This window comes from Macrobrachium rosenbergii, chromosome 6, assembly GCF_040412425.1.
Source record: "Macrobrachium rosenbergii isolate ZJJX-2024 chromosome 6, ASM4041242v1, whole genome shotgun sequence".
Classification (NCBI taxonomy): Eukaryota; Metazoa; Arthropoda; class Malacostraca; order Decapoda; family Palaemonidae; genus Macrobrachium; species Macrobrachium rosenbergii.
In genome coordinates, this window is record NC_089746.1 from 18,535,261 (window position 1) to 18,554,258 (window position 18,998).

The window sequence follows — 18,998 nt, forward strand, 5'->3', positions numbered from 1 at the left end:
CTCAACCACTGTTAACTCAGAAGTAGCAGTTTCATGAAGATTCTGGGCCTCTTTAGCTCTTGAGACCCTAAGATAATGTTGTGATCCACTGTAGTCTAATTAGTAGACATTTTATTTTCAGTTTCAGTGGATGCATGAAGAAGTCAATTTTCCCTGCGACGTTCTGTAGAGAGTTTACTTGATGTATTTGTTTTTAGTATTTTCCGTAAAGGATCATCAGGACTTGTATTGGTAGTCAGTTTTCCGTTATTTTTATGTTGTTTAAAAGTAATGCAATTTCATTGTAATCCATTTGCTTTACTTCGGTTTAATTCACAATTCTTTTCCCCTCATGATACTTTCGTCAGCATTCAGTTTTCCAAACTATTTTCCGTTGCTCTTCCACCAGTCGGCAGTCTTTCTCTTCTTTCCTTAATGTAGGCTTTTTAATGCTTACTTTTTTCATTTTCCTCGCCAGTTTGATTAGCAGGTAACTTTTCTCCTTTCTTTTTATCGGCGGAATTCCGTTTCTTGTCCGTGATATTCTTATATGGAGTCAAAACTTTGTTTTACTTTAAAGGCGGCGCATGAAAGCGTGTCACCTGTTTATTTTTGTGTATTTTAATGTTAATTGCAACATCTCTCCAGCTTTCTTTTAGATTTTCTTGTTTGTTCCAATTTCATTGGTCCTTTTTGTATCTTTTTTTTATTTTCATCATATCTCAGTCTTGTTTTCCTAACTTTTTTTTATTTACTGTAAGAGGTACACTCGGCAAGAAAAGTGAAGATACAGTTTTCTTTAGATTTCGTTCATCGAATTTTAATTTTTTTCTTACAGAAAACACATAATCCCGGTAAATTTACCCTAGAATATGAAAATACAATGCAAATTATATCATATATGTTAAATCTGTAAAACAAAAACGTTCAGATACTTAAAAACACCATGCATGTCCGAAGTAATCAGAATTTCTCAGATGACTTCGTTCATAGAGATCTAAAAGATAGTGTGTGGATACTCGATGTAGTACTATTTATCAGAACGGCAATATTTACTCGTTTTCCGTTATGGACAGGCTTATTATTGCATCATCATACGAGATAATGATAATTTCTTTAATTTTTACACATTCATATTTGTATTTCACGGTGTTAAATGTCAGCTGGAATTAATGGCAGTAAATGTTGCGACAGCTATGGTAAGTTGACCAAATCTATTTAAATCCGCAAGAGCGTTCTCTATGATGTGGGAGCGATTCGGCGGGAAAACACAAATAACTGGATGTTTCTTGACGTTACCATAGTTTCTCTCTCTCTCTCTCTCTCTCTCTCTCTCTCTCTCCATTGCTAAAACATACTATACAAATATAGTATCGCTCAATCTCTAAAAGAAAAAAATAATGAAATGAGTAGCTCTACATATACTGTAGGCCTAGGCTTACACAACAGCAACTCTCTCTCTCTCTCTCTCTCTCTCTCTCTCTCTCTCTCTCTCTCTCTCTCTCTCTCTCTCTCTCTCTCATCGTAACATTGCATTCGTTCCTTTATTGTTCCCCACGTTTTTCCTTGGACATTGCTCAAATTTAACTCTTGATATCACTATGGAAGGTCGCGTTTCCGATTATGCAAGCATTCCGTTCATTGTGGTGTCATAAATTTCATTTGTGTAAGGTTAATTGGTATGTTAAGTCGAAAAGTGTTTAGTTTGCTCAGAACTGTCGCTGCAAATTACAACTTGAACGAATACTGTAAAGCTTACTACTGCATTTAAGTATCAATGATGTCAGAATCATAGAATATGATTGCAAGTTATAGGAGGTCAAGCAAAAAACCAACACACGTAAGACTGAAGCTCCTCCCCTTTCTGAAGTTGCCAGATGTCGCATTATTGAGCAATATATGTCCGAACATTTAAAAAAACTGTATCTTCACTTTTCTTGCCGAGTGTACATCGACAAACTCTCCATTTTTATTGTTCATCGCCTGATATCACATGTTCGAGGGTTCACAATATTGGGAAAAGACATTACACAGTGTGTTCGAATCTGGTTGAAATGACGTAGAAGATTCCTAGAGCGCCAGTATTGCTCTTAAAAAAAAAAAGACTGATCCTGTAAAAAATGTCATTGAGCAAGAAAGTCATGGCTGTAAGGCATGATCCGTACTTACAATGAGAACTTTGGGCGATAAATTCGTACTTGGTTCATTTTCTTTCTTAGTCATACACTCCGCCTGATGTAGTACCAAAAGCCTGAAAGGTTGTTTCTTTATGGGAATTCATCGTATTAGCGTTTATGAGAATGAAATGCGAACTGACAATCCTTCTTGTCAACGTATTGGGCTCGTATCAGTCTTTCATTTTTAGTCATTCTCAAAACAGACATATGGAAAGCTTGTGTGTAATGTCACTGGCAACTTGTAGAACGGTTTTACCTTGTTTTCACTGAGCATTTATTTGTCTGATGAGGTGTTTTAGTGTGATGATGTGGAAACTATAGTCGACGTCTCAATTTCGTTCTAAGTTTTTATTGATTTGGATATTTGATGGTCTTGTCAAATGTGCGTACATGAATTATGTATGTATGTATGTATGTATAATAATACACACAGATATATATGTAGGTATATGTGTGCATATATATACTGTGTATATACTGTATATATATATATATATATATATATATATAGATATAGAGAGAGAGAGAGAGAGAGAGAGAGAGAGAGAGAGAGAGAGAGAGGAGAAATAAGCCCCTGAACCCTGACGTAAATAGAAATTATAACAGAGCAGTCAAGGTTTGACCATACTTAAGCACTATTTATTATCCGCAGATAGGCCTAGCAGGAGGGTACCAAAATCTTCCACATCTTAAACCCAACACATGAGAGGACTTTTTTCCCGATACGCTGTTATCTATAATAGACACATAGATTATCCAGTATCTAATCATTTTGATTTATACCACGTCCCGTGGCGACGTCAGTGACCCGGATATTTATAACGCCAGGTACCTTAGAATTAATCTGTTAACTAACATCACGATCGTCCTACAAGTATGCAGTAACTGACCTTTGCAAAATATACAGTTTTGTTTGCTTCTTGTTCCGATGTATAATGTCACGGTTTGACACACTCCTCCTTATTTTCCAGCGAGACTTCGTTCAACTTCATTACGGAATGCTTTGTGGTTTTTCGTCTTGATTTCGCCTTGAAAAATATTACATACACACACACACAAAGAAATGTTCCGCGTCTGTTAAATGTTACCCATTTTACGACAGCCTCGATAAACTGAAGTCATGTGAGATCATTATGGGTCATCTGTAATGGGAACTCTTCAGATCTGTTATCGAAATGTTATCAACATGATAGTGGCCCCCCTCCAAGCGATAGTTGAAAAAACCACTATATTCCCACCATATGTTTAGTCTTAGAAGTAATCATGTTCGTTATTTTCATAAATTATCAATACATTAATTGTATTATTTTTTCATATTACTTTCGGCAGCAGTGATCGAAATAAGTGTAATATTACTAATACTCTCACAGTGCTGGTGACGATCATTTTAACGTGAACATGATGTAAACATGCTTCAAGAATTACAGAATAAAAATGCTGATTTCCATTGGTAAGGAAGACAACTGGAGCTACCTGTATTGTTCTAGGGAGTTGGCAATTAATAGGAAGCTGTTTAGCAGAGTCAGCCAAATAACTAACATGTAAAAAGTAAAAAAAAAAAAAAAAAAGGAAAGATACATTATCTCACAGGGGGATGATGTGGAGATAGAGCGGTAGAAAAATTGACCAGGGACAGCATTAATTGATGATTATGAATTTTTAGGTAATTTTCTTATCTCCTGAAGCGTTTTATCAATTTAGGTAATTTTCTTATCTCCTGAAGCGTTTTATCAATTTGAACTCTCTGCGTGTTACAATTAGTCTTAGATAAGAATTTTTTTTACTTTCATATATTTGTTTGTTTGTTTATGAATCCTCATCCTGTTCAGAATTGTGTCTTTTATGGGGACAAGGTTTTATTGCGTGTGTAAAAAAAAAAAAAAAAAAACTTCACGTCAAGCGACTGTCTTAGACTTGAATTTGGTGATACTATGTGTTGCGTTAAAGATATATCTCACACTTTTTTTTTTATTATTTAGTCAATTATGAAATCACGTAAAGTAAAAAGTCGTCATTAAGGTCTTACATTTGCTACCGCTTGAACAAGTATTTCAGTGACCTAACATGCGACTATGTTGATGTAAGTAACAATTATGATAATTTTTGTTCACGTATTTGATAATCAGTTTCACTCAGTAGTCCAAATCTTCGTTTACAGTCTCAGAAAAATCTGTGATCACAATCAAAATTCTTCTCCCGCATTGAGATTATTAATTTAGTAGGGAGGTTTTTTACCGAGGTTTCAAAGATAGTTAGGTAATGTGCTGGAATATAAATTTCATCGCAGGCGTGCTGCCGAGCTGCGAATATTAGTGTAAATTAAGAATGTATTTTGCATATGGATGCTGTGGAACATCCAGGTTATCGAAATAGGGGTGTTTTAAGTCACTTTCGTTCTTGCAGTAGACCCATCTAATGGAGCATGAACAGTTTGCGTGAGTGAGTGACTTAGAAATATTCACTGTATTTCTACAGGATTTTAACCCCATTTGCCTACTCGATGTTATGAAGTAAACAGCCTCCGTTATGCAAAGATTAAACCGTGTTTTTTTCAATTTTTTTAGATACTATAAAAAGTAATGTATATAACGAGTAGTTGAACTGGTAATCACATTAGTTGAAGCGGGATTCGGACTACCACATGGATTTGGGATAATTTTTTTTTTTTAATCTAAAGGCAGATGAGGAGGTCAGCCAAATTACCTTATTCAAGCACAGAAGTTCACAAGATTCAAAAGAAACTGAAGACAAAGCACCTTCTGGCGATATATACTGGCGCTTTTAGTATATTGCACTATAGAAATATATCTCGATAAAGAATTTGATTGCGACATTTTCACTCAGACTGTACCTTGAGAAGCTTCTCATAGTGTTATGGCCTAGTTTAACCCTGCCCGTTGTTTTTTTTATTAGAAACAGAAAGATAATAATAATAATTTTCTGCCTTAGAAAAAATTGAGTTAAGGATTTCTTGGGAAGACAAAGGTCGCTACCACTTGGCCACAAAAGTCACAAAACAAAATGGAACCAAAGCACTTACTCAGGACCTGAGGAGTTGCCTGGGTAGGTGCTTGAATTAAACTATTATCAAAGATCCAAATACGGTATTGACTCCTTAGATATTGTTCTTATCGGCTGATCACTGGTAGGTCAGGAAGTTCAGTAAAACTCTTGGGTGCAAGGTGTTCAACCATGCCAGAAAGCTCCTTGGGTACTGAGTAAGTACTTCAGATCATACGTGCTTTATTATTATTATTATTATTATTATTATTATTATTATTATTATTATTATTATTATTATTATTATGCGGAGTAGTAGCAATACTTGCTCAAGAGAAGTTAAACGTAACAGTGAATTAATTTATTTCTCAAATTTATGATAATCTATAGGAACAAAACATGCCTTGATAGTAAATTCAGATGTTTGTGCGTAGTTGTCCTGTTTAGCATTTAGTTTCTATGCCCAAACAGTCCTAGGGATATACCAGTAGTGCAGTAACTACATTCAATTGATTTACATTAGATTATCTGCTGCCTTTGTGTCACTTTATAGGGGTACTATTTGTATATTGAGATACCATTACAGCTTGAGCATTTTTCTCTTTTTGTGTCCGTAACTTAGGGAGCGAGAGTTAAAAGTAAATTATAAGGATGCTGCGTATTTGAGAGCTTTCAGATTGCTGCTTGTCTCTTTTTATGCTGCAGTATTTTATTATCAACGTTTGTTTTTTTTTTTCCAATGGTAAGTTCATATTTCTCACCTAAATAAAATGATTTACACGGGAGAAAAGCATCGCGACCAAGAGGTAGAATTCATATTTCTCACCTAAATAAAATTATTCACAAGAGGTAGAGAAAAGTTCTCAGAATATTCTCATCGAAAAAATTACATAAAAACCTTCCAGTGGAAACAGGCTAGACACCTGTTAATCCAGTTTAACATTGTTTATAGCACAATCATTACAACTGCGCATAACGTTTTGATCTAATCCCTTGTCATTTTCCCACACACTCAAACTATGTTAAAAAAATTTTTTGAAAAAAGAACATTATACAGGAATTGTGGATGCTTTATTTCATTGCTTGGGATGCTATACTCCCATAAGCTGTTAAAGAGAATGTGCGCTTTGCAAGCAATTGGCATCCTGAGTTGCCAGCCCCTGGATCTAAAGTGGGACGTACCAGTTCCATCATATATTGTGCCCTTTATATCTTTTTTAATCATTCTCTCTCTCTCTCTCTCTCTCTCTCTCTCTCTCTCTCTCTCTCTCTCTCTCTCTCTCTCTCTCTCTCTCTCTCTCTCTCTCTCTCCCGTTTGATTATTCGCTTTTCACTGCAGGGTGAAAGCTCTGGCGTATTTTCATTTGCCGCTGTAGTGTTTTCTCCATTTTCGTGAAATTACTGATACTATCAGTCTCTTTTAATAAGAGATCACTGATGATGTCGTCCTTCGTGTAAAGGAAATACTGGCCTTTTCCTCCTTTTAGGTGATGATTGAGTTTTCCTCTTTTTAGAACACTTTCGTGTCTTTTTGATAAGGAATTACTAATGTAATTCCTTTTTGATGAGGTATTACTAATGTAATCTCTTTTTTTCATAAGGTATTACTAACGTTTTCTTTTATATCAGGAATTAGTTTTTTTTCATTTTCGATAAAAATTAGGAATGTTTTCTTTTTTATCAGAAAATAGGGATTTTTTCCAATTTTGATAAGGCATACTGAGATTTTTCAATTTTTTGTAAATAATTAGTGAAGTTTTTCTATTTGATAAAAAAAAATGTTGTAATTTTTTTCCTTGTCGGCAAAAAATTGTTGAGACTTATCACGCTTTGATAAGTAACTGCTGAGATTTATCTTCTAAATAAATATTATTGTAGTTTTCACCTTTTCACTCAAGAATCACAGAAGTTTTTCTCTTTTTTTGATTTTTGGTATTGCTAGTATTTTTTTTCTTTTTTATGAAGAGCTATGGACGCTATCTTCTTTTTATTGTTGAATTATTTCTCTGTATAGATACTGAAGTATTAATGCTTTTGTCGTTTTGATAAAGAATCACTGTTCTTTTACTCCTTCCTGTCATTTAGCAAAATTTGGATACTGAAAGCCACATGAAATGCCGACTCATCAGCTTGGTCACATCTATGTGGAAGTTATCAGACTACGGTATTAGGAGCGGAAAAATTCAGAGAACTTTCCATACCTTACTAAGGAATTGAAGACGTTCGTTCGTAACGGGTAACAACTAATTTCAACCTTTCAGTGTCAGTCTGGGATCTGAATGTGGGAAACACTGCAAAATATATATTTGCGTGACTTAAACCCCTTTCTTTTCTGCGTAATGCTTTTTTTTTATTATTAGTGCTGTCCCTAATGGACTCTGGTATCGTTAGTTAATTTTTATTAAAGTGCTTTTATATATTCATGATTGATTTACTTTGGGCTTTTTGGCGATTCAGAATTACCTCGGAATGATTGTGTATTTTTATTTCAAGTGAACATTTATTAATTCCAAAATTAATTACATCACCCACAAAGTATTGGGTGTCTTGTTTTATTACTTAAGTGTGCCACATTTTATTTTCATTCAAATTAGGGTATCAAAACAGTTTTTTCTTCCCGTAGGGGGTTAGTGCCGCCAGTGCACCTCACTTGGTGAACTGTAGGCGTTACTTGAGGTTGTTTGCAGCGTCCGTTCTGCTTTGATCTGTAACCTCTTTCATTCCTTTTCCGTTCACATTCTCTTTCTTCCATCGGACTTTCCACCCTCTCTAACAATCGTTTCACAGCGCAGCTGCGAGGTTTCCCTCCTGTTACACTTTTCAAACTTTCTTACTGTTAATTTCCATTTCAACCCTGAATGGCCTCATAGTTTCCAGCGCTTGGCCTTTGGCCTAAACTCTATATTTCAATTGCAGTTCCAAATAGTTCTTAGTGATTTTCAGGGGATGATAACTTGAGAACTTGAAGCTGAAAATGTCTGTTGGTATTACTGCAGTGTTTTATGCTTAGGCATTCACGATTCGGTATTACATGATTCATTGCTGAGAATATTGACTAAGCTTACAACCCGAATTCTTTAACTCACGGAATCACGTATGTTTCTGGGTAGGATATTTACTCCTGTATTGGATATTCACCTTTTTGTATTTCATTATTTTTTATTGTATACTTGTACATTATGCTGTATTGTTTCTTCTACGCCCCAAAATTGAACTTCATGATTCTTTACATATCAAAAGCTAATCGTGATTCTTTACATATTATTAAAAGCTAATGTTCGTGCAAACGATGTAAATACTCCGAATATGCTTGAACTTTACCGGTTGTCATGCTTTATGCAACCAGTATTGTAATCAGTCGAGCAACCTTATTATAAACCGGACCACCCACGGCCCCATCCCCACTGGAACCGGCTACTGACGCGCATGACTACTAATATCAGTGTTCACATATTAATGTATTAATAAGGGGTCCATGCTGAGCCCTAGATTAGATCAGGTGAGGATGTATCCTACGAACTGCCCTTGTCCCACTTTGCGGTGAAGGCTGCTAGAAGCCTACTCCTCCTAGCAGCCAGTTGAATTGGCAACCATTAGTACTACTATCCTCGTGGGGGGGGGGCGGTTATTGCTGTCAAAGCACCTCACGCGTTGCCCTGTAGGCCTTACTTAAAGTTCTTTGCAGCGTCCCTTCGGCCGCTAGCTGCAACCCCTTTCATTCCTTTTACTGGAACTCCATTCATATTCTCTATCTTCCATCTTACTTTCGACCCTTTCCTCACAATTGTTTCACAGTGCAACTACAAGGTTTTCCTCCTATTACACCTTTAAAACCTTTTTACTCTTAATTTCTCTGTCAGCGCTGAAGGCCTCATAGGTCCCAGCACTTGTCCTTCGGCATAAATTTTATATTCCATCCGGTTAGGATCACTATGCCTTGTTTTATATAATCTGTGCCATGTTTATAGTTTGACCCTCATGAACAACTATTTCACAGGCAGATCGCGTATTTGAGTTAAGGTTTGGTGACGAGGACCGAATGCGGGCGATAAACGTCAGTCTTAGCAATTTCTTCAAAGATTTCGAGCAGTGGAAGGTAGACTGTTTGTGTTTTTTAATTTTTATCAATAGACAGACTGTATGCTGGCCAGGAGAGCACTTGCCACTGCCTTTAGATTTACTGCTGAGGATGTCTAGTTAGTGACATAAAGAAACGAGTAAAAGAACTTTTAACATGTAAATCCATGGCCAAGGAAGGGAGTGTTCTCTTTGATATGAACTCGTATAGACTTTGTAACTCGTTAAGGTTCTCTCTTCGAAAATGTAGACTAATGAAAAGTTCTAAAGAGCATAAATCAATGGATACCTAATCTCTGTTCACAACGATTCTGTTTTTTTTTTGCGAATCGTACAAGATTCTTTTAATCAATTTTTTAGATATTGCTTGATATAAGGAGTAAACCTCACGATTCTTGAACATATAAATAACTAAAATTCACAATACAAGTCATTCATTTTTGACACAGTTCACGAGGAAGTGATTTTTATAGAAATCCGTTTTATTGTGCATAAGGAGAAACCAGATTATTAGATAAGTATACTATATTCGTATATTTATATACTGTGTATATATATTATGTATATATATACAATATAATATATATATTATATATATATATATATGTATATGTATACATATGCATATATATATATATATATATATATATATATATATATATACATTGGTGTGAAATCGAGGCTATTCCTCAGCAAAATAGCAAGAAGGCACTAAAGCAGACAGCTTGGTACATGGTTTTCCTTTATTCAGGGCGGCCTACGTTTGAGATCCTTGTCTCATCCTCAAGGCTAAAAATACAAAGTAAAATATACAAATACAGCAAGAAGATTTAGGATATATGTACAAATAAAATATGATAAAGTAAAACATCAGTAAAAAGGTAAACCTAAAATAAAATTGTTAAAAAAAAAGAGAAAAGAAATAGAAAATTTTTAACTAACAGACCTTATTCCTCGAAGTTCAGTTGCTGTATGAAAAACAATAAACATAAGGTGGGGTGTGGTTTAAGCTATATACAGGGGCGTGGACGAGGAATGATTGTTCAAAGAGGGAACAAGCTTTTTGATCGCTAACGATTCAAAAATAGGGAGGTGGTGTTCGTGTTGACTAGTTAGTATAATCTTAAAATCATTATAGTTTATTTTACTTTTGCATAGTTTTATGTGGTTTCTAATATTGGATGTTTCGGGATTAGACAACTTGCACCCAGTGCGAAAGCTAACGCCAATATGTGCGTCACATCTGACCTTAAGCAGTCGGCGTGTGTTTCCCACGTATGTCTGACAATGGCATTGACAGCAAGTAAATAAATAAACAACACCAGACTGCATTAAAGGGGGCAGTTTTTCTTTGTGACGAAACATACCGCCAATAGTTCTTGGGTTCGCACATACTAATTACCACAAACAGAAAACTAGATGGGCCCCTTTCTTTAACAAAGATGATCTAAATACCCTTCAGAAATTGAGAAAAAATAATAACTTAATATTTTCCAAACCAGATAAAGGTAATGGTACAGTTATTTTGAATAAAGTTGATTATCTCCAAAAAATGCAGAATATACTCACCGATGATTCTAAATTTCAAAAAATTGGTAACAAAGACTTTAAACTTATTTTTAAGAAAGAGGACAAAATTAACCGTTTTCTGAGATCTTTAAAAAATAAACAGGTTATTACTCAAACTACTTATGATGAGCTTTTCGTCACTGGATCATCTTATGGTATCATGTATGGCCTCCCCAAGATACATAAAGAGAATATACCTATGAGGCCAATCCTTTCTTCATATACTACACCCAACTACAAAATTGCAAAATACATAGTCCCTCTCTTGGAAAACTCTTTCAAAAATGAATTTACTGTTAACAGTTCCTTAGAATTTAAAAATAATATTTTATGTCAAGATTCCGATTTGGTCATGGCCAGTTTTGATATAGAGTCACTATTCACTAATATACCAGTGGAGGAAACAATCGATTATATTTTGGATACTATTTTTAATGATCAGGACAATGTGTACCACGGTTTTAACCGCTTAGATTTTAAAGAGGTATTGGAGTTGGCGGTGCAGGACACGGCCTTTGTGTTTAATGATGAAGTTTACATGCAAGTGGAAGGTGTAGGAATGGGTAATCTATTAAGCTGCATTTTTGCTGATATTTTTATGCACAAATTCGAGAGAGCTGCTGGACAGCTGTCCCTCTGTTTTCAAGCCGTTATTTTATCGCCGTTATGTTGACGACACTTTTGTCCTTTTTAAAGAACGTCACCACTGTGACCAGTTTTTGCAGTATGCTAATTCGCTACATAATAACATTAAATTTACTTATGAATTAGAAAATAATAACCAATTATCCTTTTTAGACACCATCGTCATCCGTGAAGAAAAAGAGATTTCATACTGGTGTGTTCCGCAAGAAAACCTTTACTGGTCTTGGGCAGAATTTTTACAGTTCGTGCTTTTATAATTTTAAATTGAATTCCCTGTCCACTCTCCTCCACAGGGCCATAACACTTACATCCGACTGGCATCTTTTTCACAAGGAAATAGGTTTTCTTTATGATTATTTTAAATCCAACTGCTATCCATCCAATTTATTTTTAAAGTATGTTAAGAGAGCATTGGATAAGTCCTTTCACCCTCCTGCTACCACACACTTGGCACATAAATTAACATATTATATAAGTTTTCCGTTCACGCATGACACCTCTTTCCTACCCAATCTAAAAGGATTTTAACGAATTATTTTCCTGCAGTTGACGTGAAGCTCATATTTAAGAACCCAAGAACTATTGGCGGTATGTTTCGTCACAAAGAAAAACTGCCCCCTTTAATGCAGTCCGGTGTTGTTTATTTATTTACTTGCTGTCAATGCCATTGTCAGACATACGTGGGAAACACACGCCGACTGCTTAATGTCAGATGTGACGCACATATTGGCGTTAGCTTTCGCACTGGGTGCAAGTTGTCTAATCCCGAAACATCAATATTAGAAACCACATAAAACTATGCAAAAGTAAAATAAACTATAATGATTTTAAGATTATACTAACTAGTCAACATGAACACCACCTCCTATTCTTGAATCGTTAGCGATCAAAAAGCTTGTTCCTCTTTGAACAATCATTCCTCGTCCACGCCCCTGTATATAGCTTAAACCACACCCCACCTTATGTTTATTGTTTTTCATACAGCAACTGAACTTCGAGGAATAAGGTCTGTTAGTTAAAAATTTTCTATTTCTTTCTCTCTTTTTTTTTTTTAACAATTTTATTTTAGGTTTACCTTTTTTACTGATGTTTTACTTTATCATATTTTATTTGTACATATATCCTAAATCTTCTTGCTGTATTTGTATATTTTACTTTGTATTTTTAGCCTTGAGGATGAGACAAGGATCTCGAAACGTAGGCCGCCCTGAATAAAGGAAAACCATGTACCAAGCTGTCTGCTTTAGTGCCTTCTTGCTATATATATATATATATATATATATATATATATATATATATATATATATATATATATAAATAAATATGCATATATATACACACACACTATATATATATATATATATATATATATATATATATATATATATATATATATATATAAAGTAGATAGATAGAGAGCAGTAAACAGTACAGCATTCCGACGGTTACTGCATGGTTAAACATTTATAGTTACCTGTACATATAACTAGTTTATTTTTATCACATTCCATAGAAAACATGAAAATGTTGGATAGGTCGATTTACTTGAGAAAAACCAGGGATGATACATCAAGATACGGTATATTTCACAGTATAAGTTAGTGAAAAATTCGGATTTGGGTCAGAGGTTCATAAGAAGGAAGAGAGTGAGTTTTGTTTTGTTGTTAATTTTATACAAAAGTTATGTTTTTTCCCTTACGTTACTTTTCCCAAAATTTACTTTTATAAACTGCACGATCTTGTTGAAGGAAGAGTCAGTCACCCGTATCAATTGATATTTTGTTTATCAGTGTGGTATATGGGAAAATCTAGGTATTATCAGGATTATCCATCGCAACACTTAGAAATAAATCAATTTAAAGGCATTACCATTTCCAAATGGGTTTTTAGTGTGTATGCCTTGCACAAGAAGGAATGCTACTTTATTTTCTACTACAGAGTAGTATAGTATTTTTAACATAAACTGCTCGAACGCCCCCAAGCTTAGTTTTGGTCCCATTAGCGAGGAATGCCCGTGTCAGTAGCAACTTGCCTCCCGCCTGTTCTATGAAAGAGCGAATGAAAAGTTCTCCACCGCTCTTCCTGGAGAGGCACAATGGCTGGGACCAGCCAATAAAAGAAATATTAATCAGCAATGTCCTCTCCCACTGCGAATTCAGAGAAATCCAAAGTATTAATTACGAATTCGAAGAAGTTAAAGGTTGTACAAAAGGGTCGTGGTATGATTCTTGCAGTTGATCGTGCGTTTTCAAAACGTATCGAAGCTGAAACTGCTCGGGGACGAATTGTTGGTAATGTTGAGTTGGTTTTCCTGTATTAAAAAATGCGACAAAGAAATCTGAAGCCATATTGTACAGCTTTAAAATTTTGAAGATGAGTATTATGATTTGTTTCTGTCAGTTCCAGGAACTTGTGATTCGTTCGTGTTTATTCAAAGGGCGCTTGGAATCTTATTCTTGTCTCTCCCAGTTTCCCAAATTCCTTGACTTTTTTTTAAATCTTTATTGATGTAAGGTATTAACTGTGTGGAAGCGTGAATTAGCTCTCATTGAAACGAGACCGTTATATGTGGAGTTGTCTTCCGCCGTGAAATTTTTTTTTTTTTTCATGAGGGAATATTTCAGGTATTTAATCGAAGCTTTCGAGTTTACCTTTTGTTTTCTTCATCACGAGTAAGAATAAAATAATAAACTTCCATCAGTAATTGTAACCCACGTGGACTTGTTTTCACATAATAAATGCCTAACTCAACACCTAGTGGCTGGCCTTGACCAGGAATACCCGTTGCCGAGTAGTGGTGCGGTCGAAGTTACGCACAGAAAGTGTGTGTGTGTGTGTGTGTGTGTGTGTGTGTGTGTATATATATATATATATATATATATATATATATATATATATATATAAGTCACAAAATTGCCCATGGCAAGTATACACGTAGAAACCCACTGGAAAGGTGAAAATTAAAGACCAAATATAAATGCTTTCGTGTATTACGGACACGTCTTCAGGGTAAAGAGTAAAATAAAGAAAAGAGACATAAAAAGGAAACTTTGTAAAACATAGACTAAATTATTAACAAGCAGAAAATTATTACTGCATATAGGCAGTAGTTAAAAAAATTTTCTTTGTATAGTAATGACAATAATTTTTTAACTACTGCGTATATACTGTAATGGTGTCTTGCTTGTTAATGGCTTTAATCTTCGTTTTATGAAGTTTCCTTTTTTATGTCGTACTTTATTTGGCTTTGTCCCACAAGATTTGTACTTGCTAAACGAAAGCACTTGGTGTGTGATCTTCAATTTTCATCATTAGAGTGGTTTTATACGTACAGTACTGTATATGTACATATGAATGAACATTTTTTTCTTATTCATAACCAAGCATATTTGTGAATAATCTCCATTGAAAGTCATATATTTACAACAGTCAAGCTCATTTCTTAACATTAAATACCGAAGATGAAACGGTAACTTACTGTTATTATTGTCGATATCCAATAGAGGGACCCACTTCCTTCTCATTGACAGGTTATGAAAGTACTGTAATGGCCGTCGCTCCCACGCTTATCATTAGCACCCGGAGCAAAAGGACCCACTGTTTCAGAATTGCATTACAGTGCAAAATAGTGTACACCTACGAATGAAAGTTTTTGATTGATTGATTGATTTCCAAAACTTGGGTGAAAGCACTTATGGTCAATGGCGGTGGGGATGTGTTATTTCATTTAAAGAATTTGTGGTAAAAAAAAAAGCAGTCTTAATAAAATATATATTGAGGAAATTATGAATATTACCTGATGTTCTCTTAGAACTTCGTAACTGGCGATATGAAAGTTTTGCGAAAGGCAAAAGGAAACTTATCTTATGATTTCAAATCCCCCGACAGTAAGGAACCTTTAACTTTTCACCTATTGTCGTGTTAGCCGACCATTTGGAATAAAGTATGATAAAAGTCTTAGTTACAGCAGAGGTGATAACGACCCAAGTGAAGCAGTTATTCATATTCTCTCCCCTCTCTCTCTCTCTCTCTCTCTCTCTCTCTCTCTCTCTCTCTCTCTCTCTACACAATCCCAGTCCCACCCCCACCCCCTTCTCATCCCCTCCCCATCATCATCATCATCATCTTCATCTTTATCATTAACTCAAGGAGTCGCCACTCAGATGCCATCAAACAGCTATATTATCTTCGCACACGAACTCTTAATCTTGTCTTTAGACCACAATAATACCCGACTATTCAGGCCGACTGCTGATAAAGGGCCTCCCTCCCTCCCTCCCTCCCTTCTATCATAATACATCAAGAGATTGGGGGCGTGCAAGCAGCTCTTATGAGGTGTACTTGCGGCATGAGAGTATCAGGGCTTTGTAAACTGGGCTTCACTTTGAATGTTGTTCTTTGCCGCTTTTTTTTACGTTATAAATAAGTAAAGTTGAGTGAAAAAAGTTATTATTATTATTATTATTATTATTATTATTATTATTATTATTATTATTATTATTATTATTATTATTATTATTTGCTTTATCGTCATATTTGAGAATAAAAATAAACCGTGAAACAGCAAAAGCTGTAATTGTAACTATAACAACAGTGAAAACAACAGTGGTTATAATAATTCATCGTCATTATTATTATTATTATTATTATTATTATTATTATTATTATTATTATCATTCATTGACTTTTAGCACTACACAACATCCTTTCTTTAATTGCGTAATTAAGATGAAAGATCAAATTTGCAATAATAAGTCTGCCTCATTATATAAATACCGATGAACTCTCTCACAAGGTGAATGGTCAAGCAATTGGAAGACTCGGCCGTAATTAATTTTTGTTAACCATAATTGTCATTATTATGACCAAAAAATTTGCTAGTCTTATAGCTCCCGCTGCAATTGCGTTACGTTTAGTGTTATTAACAATAATATAAACAATGATAACGATTACAGTAATCATAGTGATAACCACAGACACACTGAAGAAATCCGTAACTAGTAATGATTATGCTCTAGTCCCTAGCACAATTCTTTCAGTAATTATCGTTATTGATAACCTCGTGATAGTATTATTACTGATAATAGTTTCGGTTATACCTCAGTTTTTAAATTAACATTAATTGTTAGGTTTACTCTTTTAATTATCATAAATAGACCACTGGTTATGGTGCCTTATGTGAAATGAATGTATTTTCATACGTTGTAAATCTAGTTTTAATTCATGTTTACCTGTGCGTACGTGGGTACGAATGCGTTTATAACCATACACATTTATATATACTACATATATATATGCAATATATATATATATATATATATGTATATATATGTGTGTGTGTATACGGTATATATATAATATATGTGTATATATGTATATAGATTATATTATATACTGTATATATATTTACACACACACTATAATCTTTGCCAAATTTTCGTTCTTGTTGAATCAGAGATGAAACCCATTCCAAAATAAACGATAAATAAAAGGAAGCCCCAATAAACTTAGAACATCCGCAACCTTTTTGTAAAATGGTCAACTCATCGTATCGGCTGAGTTTTTTAGACTGAGTTTTAATCTCTAGATTGCATGTGTTTTTTCACTGCCTGGATTTTGAGGGCCTTTCTTTCATACACTATTCAGCTCTTCGACAATAACCTGTTGTTGGTCTCGTCTTTCTATATAACACACCTGAATAGCACTTATTCGTTTATTGTCTCATTTTTGCTACAAGAAAGCTTCAAAAATCACTGGTAAGTCTTTTCATTGATGCAGACAGTTTGATTGTATTTTTGTGTCTCGGAATTTCTCGCCCTTTCTACACATAATTCATATTGAACTACGATTTATTACTGTCAAAAGTTTCCACTTTTTAAAGCATGTCCAGTAATCGTACTTCAGCCTTTTTTTGAGGGGGGGTTGTGTTTTGGCTGGAAGTTCCTCGTACATTCTAGCGTTTCTCTCTAGATAGTTTCATCACTTACAATGAGCTCTCTCTCTCATTATATACTGTATATATATATATATATATATATATATATATATATATATATATATATATATATATATATATATATATATATATATATATATATATATATATATATATATATATATATATATATATATATATATAATAAATTTAGTATCAATAATTAACCATTTAATATATTTAACGTAAAAAAATTACAGCACAAATCTCTTCACATTTACTTACCTAATATTAATAAGGTCGAAAGAAGAATTATTTTCCAGGTTTTCAAACCTCCCCTGGTTTTAACTTTTCTTCCTTTCGCTTCCTTCCTTTTTATATTTTTCCCCTCCTGGGTCTGGACCTCGCGGTAACTTGATTGTCTCCTCCTTTAGTCACACGGCAAAATCGAATTTATGAAAGTTCACCGAGCGGATCTATTCGAGCAGCTGATCACTCTACGTTTCGTAAGTCGACGAAAATGGGCGAATTTTTCTTTTCTCTACTTTCATAACTTTCTTTCCTACATTTTACACCACTGCCATTATAGTATATTATTAAAACATTACAGATTCTCGAATAATGTCTGTATGTAAAAAAAAATTATTGCCTATTGATATTATACCTAAACGTAAATAACCACAAGTTCTGGCGGAAAATTGTCTTTTTTTCTCACTCTTTCTCCTCTTGCGTAAACGAAAGAGACTGATTCTCGACCTACGCTTTCCTCTGGCTCCCAGGTGATGACATCCACGAGAACCAGTCCTGTCGCTACTGGACGTCACACGAGAAATGGTGATAGTAATGATGATTATGTGTTGTGATTATGGTGATGCGGGTAGCTGGCAGGAACGTAGTGCCAAGGCATAAGAGTGTACCCTAACCACCTATCTCTCTCTCTCTCTCTCTCTCTCTCTCTCTCTCTCTCTCTCTCTCTCTCTCTCTTTTAGGGGAGGTCCTTGACTAACATTTCCCTCTCCCAGACTGGTTGGAGCCATTCCGCAGGTAGAGATATGCTCTTGTCTGTCTCACTCTCTTTCTCTCTTCTGTGGTTTGCCTTCATCACTAACGACGGCAAAGACGCAGTTTAACGAGAGGAAAGGAAGGAAAAGTAGAAAGTTGGGGTGAAACATAGAGACGTAGGCCTAAGCACAAAGCGCTGTGGAAGAAGAATAAAAACATGGAATGGAAGAAGAATCAAGCCAGCGCAGCAGTGACTAGTAAATATTGATTACGAGACCACAGAAAAGAAGACGAATTCACAGCAAGAGGAAGTACTGGGCAAGCTTTGTAGACAGGATGATGTGAGGATGAATGACAATAAAGCGTGTCATAAAACGAAGGATAAGAAGGGAAGGACTTTAAGGAAGATGAAGAAGAGGAGGATGGGTAGCAGCTTGAGCATCAGCAGATGCAGGATGAATTAAGGACATGTGAAGGACGTGGCACTTATGTAATAATAGTTATAATACCGTGACAAGTGTCCGCGAGGGAAAGAGGTACCAGGAGCAGGCAGGGGGGCCGTCTTTCAGGGAAGGGAGCGCGCTACACTTAGCAAGCTGCGTTCGGCTTGAAAT

General features: G+C 35.0%; 1 protein-coding gene and 1 long non-coding RNA gene across 6 annotated transcripts in view; one reads left to right on the plus strand and one right to left on the minus strand.

Moving 5' to 3' along the window:
* LOC136839256 (solute carrier organic anion transporter family member 74D-like) overlaps positions 1–5,372 on the minus strand; it is a 63,241-nt gene extending 57,869 nt beyond the window's left edge. The window contains exon 1 of one of the 2 annotated variants that reach the window (XM_067105040.1): positions 5,197–5,372. The gene's annotated coding sequence lies outside the window, so the exon portion shown is untranslated. Of the gene's footprint in view, positions 1–3,046; positions 3,189–5,196 lie in introns of those variants that run through there. The other variant, XM_067105036.1, reaches the window with a different exon arrangement.
* Positions 1–18,998, plus strand: part of LOC136839259 (uncharacterized) — a 219,860-nt gene that overhangs the window by 168,719 nt on the left and 32,143 nt on the right. The window contains exon 1 of one of the 4 annotated variants that reach the window (XR_010853268.1): positions 5,280–5,374. The exons of the other annotated variants lie outside the window; for them this stretch is intronic. This is a non-coding gene — a long non-coding RNA (uncharacterized lncRNA). Of the gene's footprint in view, positions 1–5,279; positions 5,375–18,998 lie in introns of those variants that run through there. 4 annotated transcript variants of the gene reach the window in all.